The following is a 9011-nucleotide window of genomic DNA, read 5'->3' as shown; positions in this document are numbered from 1 at the left end:
GGGCCTCTTTTGGGCTTGTTGCATGTTCATCTCTCAATTGGTTACAATGACCTAATATGGTCATTGGATTTATACTCATGCTACTTTGGGCTTTCTTGGCCTCTTACATTGCTTGTGGGCTCCTTTGGCTTATTTCTTTCTCCTTGGGCATCCTTGGCCCATTTGCTTTCCTTGGGTATCCTCAGCCCATTTTCTAATTCTGCATTCCCATGGGCTTTTACTAATTCGTTTGGGTTTTCTTGGCCCAATTACCTTATCCTTCATCCTTGGGGCTCATGGGTTTTCCATCAACCCCTTACTTTCTTATTTCATTACTTCGGGCTTGCTATGACCCATTATTACTTTTCTACATCACATAATGCTCATGGGTTTACTACTTCTCTCTTTGGGCTCCTTTAGGCCCATTTGCTTTCCTTAAAGGCCCATTTATTTACTTTATGGCCCTATGATCCATTGTTCCTGTCATTTAGGCTTAATGGTTTTTCTATCAATCCACTAACTCTTCTCTACCCATATTGGGCTTCTTCCTGCTACTAGGCTTCCAAAATGAGCATCAACAATAAGCAACCCACAGGCAAAAGCAAATGGAAAAAAATATCTTGTGAGAAGGGACAAGCTAAAGACATGGATATGATGGCCCAAGATACTATTATTAGTGCCAAATGCTTAGTAAAATTTGAAGCCCAGAAGACTTTGAAGCTCGATCTCAAAAGCAGTGTTGTGAAGTTCTACCCCTTTCTGATGCTTTCTCTTTCAATGAAACGGCAGTGACTACTAGGCAGCATTGCCAAGTGCAATGATTTGCTTAGGGTGGAACTGTAGGGGACTTGGGAACCCCCGAATAGTTAATGTGTTGCGCAATTTTGTGCAATGATGGGATCCCAAAATAGTCTTCTTGGCTTAGACAAAAATGAAGAATTTGGTATGGAAAGAGTTAAAAGAAAGGTTGATATTCAATATGGGCTAATTGGTCTAAGTGATGGGCAAAGTGTTGGACTAGCTATGTTGTGGAAATAGGATATCTGCTTGGATATTATGGGATATTCAAATAACTACATCGATGCAATTGTCATAGAGCAAGCATCTTATGTAAGGATACAAGAATAGTGCTTAAAAAAATCACAAAGATGCTAAAATAGATAAGATAAAAGGCAAAACCGGAAACAAAAATGATGCAGGACAGCAGGTTTGAAACTAAAAAGTGATCAAAGTTTCAGTTTCAGCACCAAAAAAATTATTAACAGGACCTGATACTGCTATAGGGATTCAGGTTAGGATGTTATAATAAGTGAGGTAAAGCTAGTTTTTTGGTAGTAATTAAGGGTTAGAGTAAAGTTCTAAGGGAATCTCACTTCTGAGGTTTAGATGTTAAAGTAAAAGGGCTCATTTGTAGAGAATGATTACGATTGCTGGAAAAAAACTTGAAGCTGTGAAACAGCAAATAGGAAGTAAAGAGGTGAAAGGAAATAGAATAAACTTCTTAGGCATCTCACCTAATGAGGGGAAGCATCTTACACCAAAATTGTAATGGTACCACACCACAATGTGAGCATCACACAAAGGCAAAATGATTTGGCTTCATTCATCTCAGTCCAGATAAGATAATGCATAGCCCATTTCAAGTTAAAAGACTGGCACCTAGTAAACAAGGAACCCAAGCAGACTTTCCAATCAAGTTCAACTAGAAAACCGGTCAAAATCTACGTTGGTCGACCAGACTTATAACTAGAGTCACTACAACAAAAACCTGATGGAAGACCATGACAAGATAGCAGAATTGAAGTTAAAACTCCTTGCAAAACAAAAAGTTCCAAATGCAGAATGCAAGGAGGGGCTTGACTCAACGAATTCCATGTAATTATGCAGACACAAGAGAAGAATTATTTCTATTTATTGTTGTATCTACTTACCATACTCTCACGTATATCTCAGATTCATCAATTGTTTCACATATGCACACAAATTTAAATAATGAAATATATGAACGCATAAATGGACATACCTAAACCATTATAGTAGATATCTAAATAAGGTAGATAACACAAATGTGACTTCTCTCAGTATGACACAAACTGCTTATCACCAACAATTCCACCAAATAGCATGAAAAAATCAAATAACATTGGATTGGAATCCTGTGGAACAATGAAGATCAAATTAGACAAGAATATGGAATCATTGTTTGCTAAAAAAAACCAAAAGTAAGTCTATCTATCTATCGAGAGCATGAAGAAAACAAAAGATGACCTACCTGATCAATCATTATAAGAGCAGGGTGAACAAAGCGAAGTTGGTAAAGGGGATCATGACAAATTAAATACCCAAGCACGCGTGCAATCGCAAGAGCCACCTGCATTCTTTGGTTTCAATTTAAATCATCTGCAAACGCAATTAAAAGCACTTTGTCATTTAGGCTTTTTTTTTTCTTATGGAAATTGGCATCAATGGTTAAAGTTATTTAATGCATGAAAAATGAACAAACTAAAATGTACCTTTGTCGACTGATCTATCAAAGCTTATCTCCAACCCAGTTGGACTATTCTTCTTCGATGACTTCTATGCACGTATCTACCAATCAGTGGCTGACTCTTACAACAATACTTGATTGATGCAGTTGATTGATATAACGTTCTTTGCAGCAACATGCTCCGATATGAAATAATAGTAGCCTCCTAATAAGTCCTAGGTGTACAAAGTTGCAGCAGCTTCTCAGTATATATGTCTCTTCTTTGTTGTATGATTATGATTGTATAGTATGACTTCTATATCTTTGGGAACCTTAGAGCACAGATCCAAAGACATGTCAACTAGTCATCATGGGTTAAAACATAAAACTTTGTTAGAATTCTCGTAGCTAGATCGGCGAAGGGGTGTCGAGCTAAGTATTGAACTTCAGTAATGTTCAAACAGTCAACCTACTCTCCAAATGTAGTCAAGGCACACGTATTAGCAGTTTTCTTGTGCCTTCATCATGCATCTTCAACACACTTTTGGATACTAAAAACTAAGACTCAAATTACATATAAAGTAAATTTTAAGACATGTTTTCCAACACTTAGAAAATATTGATCTAAACAATTTCTCCCTTTGGCAATCCGTGAGAAAATAACAAGAGTACATAAATGTCCTATAATACATGCTACTCAAGTTACATTAAAAATAGCCTAATCTAAAAGAGATTACCATCTCCATCTCTAGCAATCCGAGACATAGGATTTGTCTTCATTATTGTTCACCCCAAAGTCAATGTAATAAAAGAAATTTTTACGAGTACTCAATCAAATGCTCGAGCAACTACTTTGAGTTAAATTTTTGTTTGAAGGAGTTTTTGATTGGGAAACCTTAAATTTAAATTTAAATATTTGAAAATTTTAATTTTAATCTTTGAAAATATCAGTCAAGTTTGGGGACATGAATTTAGCAGCTTGAAAGCTGATGGCATTTCAATCAATTCCTTTGCTGACCTTTTCTGATTGACATCTTCAAATCCAAAAGGTTCAGAACTCTTTGTAATGACTTGTTGGACTATTTGAAATCGAAGAAATAAGCGCACCAGTGGCACCACTGGATAAACTTTCCGGCCTGGAAGCAACATCTCCGGGAATTTCAGCAGTAGCATGGCAAACCCATTTCAGAACAGCCTCCAAAGAAAACCATTTGGAAACCACTTGACCCTAGAATGCTAAAAACAAACTTTAACGGTGCAGTTTCCGAAGATTTGAATGCAGAATGTGTCAGTGTAGTGGTTTGCAATTCTCCTGGAGAAATAATGGTAGCCTTGTCTGAGATCATCCCTATGCGCTCCTCTATGTTTGCTCTTGAAGCCCTTGCGGCCGGAAGGGCTGTCTAGTTTATTCATGAATTTGACTTGCATAACTCTATCTTTGAGGGTGATTCAGAAGCCTCCATCTCCACCATCAAAAACCGATGTTTCTTCTAACTTGCTTTTGTTCACCTAATTAAAGACATCCTGTTTTCAGCTAGTGCACTTCATAACTATTCTTTCTTTCATGTACTTCACCAAGACAGCACTTTGACACATGTTTTAACCAAGAGAGCGAAATATTCTTTTTTTTTTTTTTTTTTTTAATTTAGATGGAGTCTATTCCTCTTAGTATTTATAAGGGGTTTGTTTCTGATTTTTTAGCCATTAAATAATATTGGCCTCTCAAACTTGTTTCTCGAAGAAAAAAAAAAAAAATAAAACTTTGAAAATTGTATTTGAAGTGAAAAATCATGATTAGGGTTTAATGTTTGTAAAATGGATTTCGAAGAGGAAAACCAAAATTATGGTTTAATCTTTGAAAAATGTTTATGATATTTTAAAAGTTTATTAAATGGAAAAACATTAAACCATAATTTTTCGAAATTTTTTTAACAAAATATCAAAATTAAAAAATGATTTTTTGGAAATGGTTGTTCAGTGAAAAAAAAAAAAAAAAAAAAGGCTGAATTTCAACATAGGAAAACGGTTTTAATAAATTAAGATGGTTTTTCAGTGGAAGAAAGACTCTGGGCGCTCCTAATCACCAATGTGTCTGGGATTACATCCAGCGTGAAGTGCACAAAAATGATCCAGATCTTTTAGTGTGTGAAAAACTTTGAATTTTGGCACAATTTTAACTGAATTTCTGCTTTTAAAGCCAAAATAGCCGGATTGAAACAAAATTTCAACTTTTGCATTAAAAAAATGAATTTTTTATCATATTTAAAAATGTTTTTAAGAGGAAAACAAGAAAATCCAATATTTTTGCAGAATTTATGTATTTAAAAATGATTTAAAGTTTTGAAAAGGTTTTTAGGAGGGAAATCAAAAACAAGAATTTTGACAAAATTTTCTCAAAGTTTCAACATTTTATTGTGATTACGAAAGATGTATACGTGCATGCATGGTCATATTATATGAGAGTATTTGAGAGTGGCATACCGTTTAAGCGCACAGTACTCTAGCTATAGCATCTACTCAGCTCAATATTACAATAGCTACACTATTAAGAGCAACATGATAGCTGAGAATTAGTTTGCAACTTAGTAGCATCTCATTGAAATTTCGATAGTAGTTTAGTTGATTTTAAAAATATCTTAGCATAATTCTAATAGTGCCTCAAACCATACAGGTATTTCAATAGTACCTCTTCAACAATGCCTCGACTCGTTCGAGAATTTTGGCAAAGCCCGACAGAATTCTGACTGTCCCTCAACTCACACAAGTATTTTAGTAGTATCGATCTACTCTCTCCCCCAAAATTCTAGTACTAGCTCAACTCCTACAGGTATTTCATAAGACACTTGGTTGTAGGTAGTGCTTCAACCCATACATGTCCCAAGGTGAATTTTGGGAACCTTCATCTACTCAAGGTAGACGTCTCTCTCTCTCTCTCTCTCTCTCTCTCTCTCTCTCTCTCTCTCTCTCTCTCTCTCTCTATATATATATATATATATATATACACACACATATAATGACCTTAAGGGCGAGGAACCTTCTCCGATTTGAGTAGCATGCGAGGCAAGAGTGCTTGGAGTGCGCATTTTTGGGACATTTCAAAGTTGCCTTCGATTTCTTGAGGCTTATTGAGGGTCTACTTAGTCTTGATACTCAACAAATGAGGTATCGTTGGAATTTTCATAAAATTATTTATCTAATAAAATCAAGTTTACATAAATCATAGCTTAGTGAAAAGTTATGCCTCCCAAAAGTGGGTACATTATAAAAATGTTCAAATGTTTGGTTTATCATTGATAAAGTTTACGTGTTGTCGGGGGCGAAAAAGTTTCTCTCCCGACAAATGAGATTTATGTTGAGTTGGGGGTCTAAACCAAAACTTGACGATGGGCTTGATGCACAACCCAAAAGTTATCAGTGAAGATCCAAAAATTTCATTGTATTTTATGCCTTGGGCTTAGGTTAAGACTAACAAGAATGACCTATAAACAATCCCTACAACAGATACATCAACATGATTAAAAAGCATACTATAAGAAGTAGCTCAGCAGTAAAATGTTTTTGCAGAAAATAGCCCAACGGTAAAGTGTTTCTATAGTAAACTAGCCCAGCGGTAAGATGTCCCAACGGTAAAGTAAGATAAAACAAGATAAACCTCCAGCTATTAGCTATTTCACAAATTAAGGAAAATACCTACATTTTCAGACTAATCATCCGTTAGCCAGAGAGAAGAGTCTTCTAAAACAACAATATGAGGGAAAAATTCCATAGTAACAGTTACATCATAACTATCAATAGCAAATAAACAAGTAAATATCATGGGTTCCATTATAACAAATAATTAGGAAAACTTAGTGTGAGATGAAGGAAGAAAGAGAGATCCTAGCTAGCGCAATAAGATCATTATGGTGCCAAGACATGCTCATGAATATAGTGAGTAATGATAAATATTTCAAGTAGTATGAGTGGTGAGAGAGAGTGTGTATAGAAAAGCTGCTGGGGCTTTTTGTTGGGGGTAGATAAGTGTTTATGAGTAGGTCTATGAGGAGTGTTTGTGAGCTAGGAACTGGGGAACTTAGTTTCTAAGCTTGAAACTAAGAACTCAGTGAAATTTTTCAGAGCTTAGAGAAGGCTCAAAACAGAGAGGTTCAGGAAGAGTTCGGTGTGTATCTTAGTGTATCTCCCCTCCTTTTTTGAAGCATTAATGGAGAGTTCCATTTATATTTGGATTTTAGGGGGTAATTAGCAAATAATCTCTGCTAAATCTTTCTCAATCTTTAGAAAATTCTTAGAGAATTGTTCCTAGGATTTTAGCTAAGAGTGGTAAGCTCAACATTGAATGCTAATTGGCCTTGGTTGATGGGATTAAAGCATGCTTTAGGCTAATGATCTTGGTTATGTTGCTACTAGAATCAGAGCTCCCTAAGGCAGATTGTATAACCCCAAGCCAAGTGTCAATCTTAGAGCCCTTGTTTGAGAACTCTGCTGGGATCCCCTTAGTGCCCTCCAAACCACATTTCCCTAAGTTTTCTCATTTGGGGTTCATGTGCTTGGTCCATGAACCAAAGAGTACACATTTTTAGCTTGAAAATAAATTGATTTCAAGTTGTTTCAGGAGCTTTAATGGCTTGGTCATGACTGCTCTTGGTTCTTGACTAGATGGGTTGGAGAAGAAAGAAGAGACAACTGGCTAAAGCTTCCCAGCTTTCTATCACGTCACTTTCAACTTTATGTCACATGAGAAATGATGGAATTTCAGCTTGTGAAGGAAGGGTTTAACCCCTAATGGACATGTATCTTCTTTTGATCTGATTGGACAAGTTGAGACTTGATGGGATCTTAGTATATATTTTGCCAAGAAATAGTTTTGGGTTTTGAGCATAAAGTAATTGTTTTTGCCAAAATCGTATTTTGGGCTTTTATAAATAGTTGCCAAAATAATATTTGGACTTCGTAAAATAAGTGTCAAATTAGTATTTGGGTTTTATAGGATTATTGTAAAAATATTGCCATGTAGCAACGAGCTTTTAAGGAGTGCCATGTAGCAACGGTCTTTTAGAGGTGTCATATCGTAACGGACTTTAGAGGTTCCGTATCGAAACGAGCTTTTAGAGGTGCCGTATCATAACAGGCTTTTAAAGCTGTCATATCGTAATGGGATTTAGGGTGTCGTATCATAATGGACTTTTAGAGATGTCGTATCGTAACGGGTTTTAGAGTTGTCTATCATAACGGGCTTTAGGGTGTCATATCGTAACAGACTTTTAGAGGTGTCATATCATAATGGGCTTTAGAGGGGGGTTTATTGGGCTTTTTTGTGGAGGTAGCATAATTTTGTGGCCCAATTTTGGTGGTAATATGGTGAGTATTTTTATAAAAACCCAAGTTGGATAATATGTGGGATATAATGGGTAATATTTGTGAGAGGGCCCAAGACAATTTATGGGGCTTATATAAGGAATGTTTTTGGGAGCCTAATAACATGGAGAATATTTGGGTAATATATATGGGGAATATTTATGTGGGCTCAAAGTAATTTATGGGCTTGTGTGGGTATTTTTATGAGTGATGTAATAAAATTAAGGCAAGAAAATTTTATCTCAACATTTAGCCCCCCGAGACACGTGTGAACAGTTTCTGCTTGGTCACACGTGCGAGTTTAAAATTTTGGTGGCAGTTGTGAATAGTGGGCTTCTACAACTTCCCCACATTCAACACTTTCCATGTTCAGCACTTGGTGGGTCTTCAGTTACTCCCCAGGTTTCTTGCATTAAATCCTGGTCTCTTCCCCATGTCTTGTCATTTACACCTTTCAAGTTTACCAGTAAAAGGTTGGCCTTGGCTATTTCTTCTTTTATTTTTTTCTTGGACCGAAAAACAGAGAGATTAAGGCAGAAAGGGCATCTTTTCTTCTTCTTCTTATTTTCGGCTAAGGGTGAGAGAGTAATACCCATTTCAACCAAGGCAGAAAGAGAATAACTGAGATTCTTAGCAAAACAGAGAGAGAAACAGAGCTTCTTCTTTCTCCTTTTCCTTGCCGTCGGCCAATAGTGAGGAAAACAGAGAGCTTCAGCTAGGGTTAAAAGGGAAACTGAGCCTTTTCTTTCTTCCCTTATTGATTTCGACCAAGTGAGAGAAAGACCCATAACTTCTCTTGCTTCCCGCAGTGGCAGTGAGTATTCTTTTGCCATTTTTTGTTCTTGAGAAAGCAATATTTCTGGTTCTATGAGTTATGGCTGAAGGAGAAGAACTGCTAGGTTCTAGTGATGCTAGTACTGCTAGGGTGGCTGTGCCAGAAAGTGAGGCTACGGTTGGGGGCGTGGCTGAAGCAGTTGCTTGGGGTGATGATATGGAGGTTAGGCTAGGGGAGCCCTTGTTGCCACTACAAGACCCTTGGTATTGTTCATCTTCTCTTCTTCCAGTAGTTGGGGTTCCTGAGGATAGCCCACCTGGGGTGCTAAAGAAGTGGATTTTGAAAGGTGAAGCCCTTAGTCATGAGATAGCGTGGTCCTAGCTACTTCTGGCATATTAGACCTACAGTTTCAGCGAAAAGAGCTTCTACTAGCTC

This window comes from Quercus lobata, chromosome 5 (assembly GCF_001633185.2).
Source record: "Quercus lobata isolate SW786 chromosome 5, ValleyOak3.0 Primary Assembly, whole genome shotgun sequence".
NCBI classification, from domain to species: domain Eukaryota; kingdom Viridiplantae; phylum Streptophyta; class Magnoliopsida; order Fagales; family Fagaceae; genus Quercus; species Quercus lobata.
Note: the sequence above shows the minus strand (reverse complement) of the source record.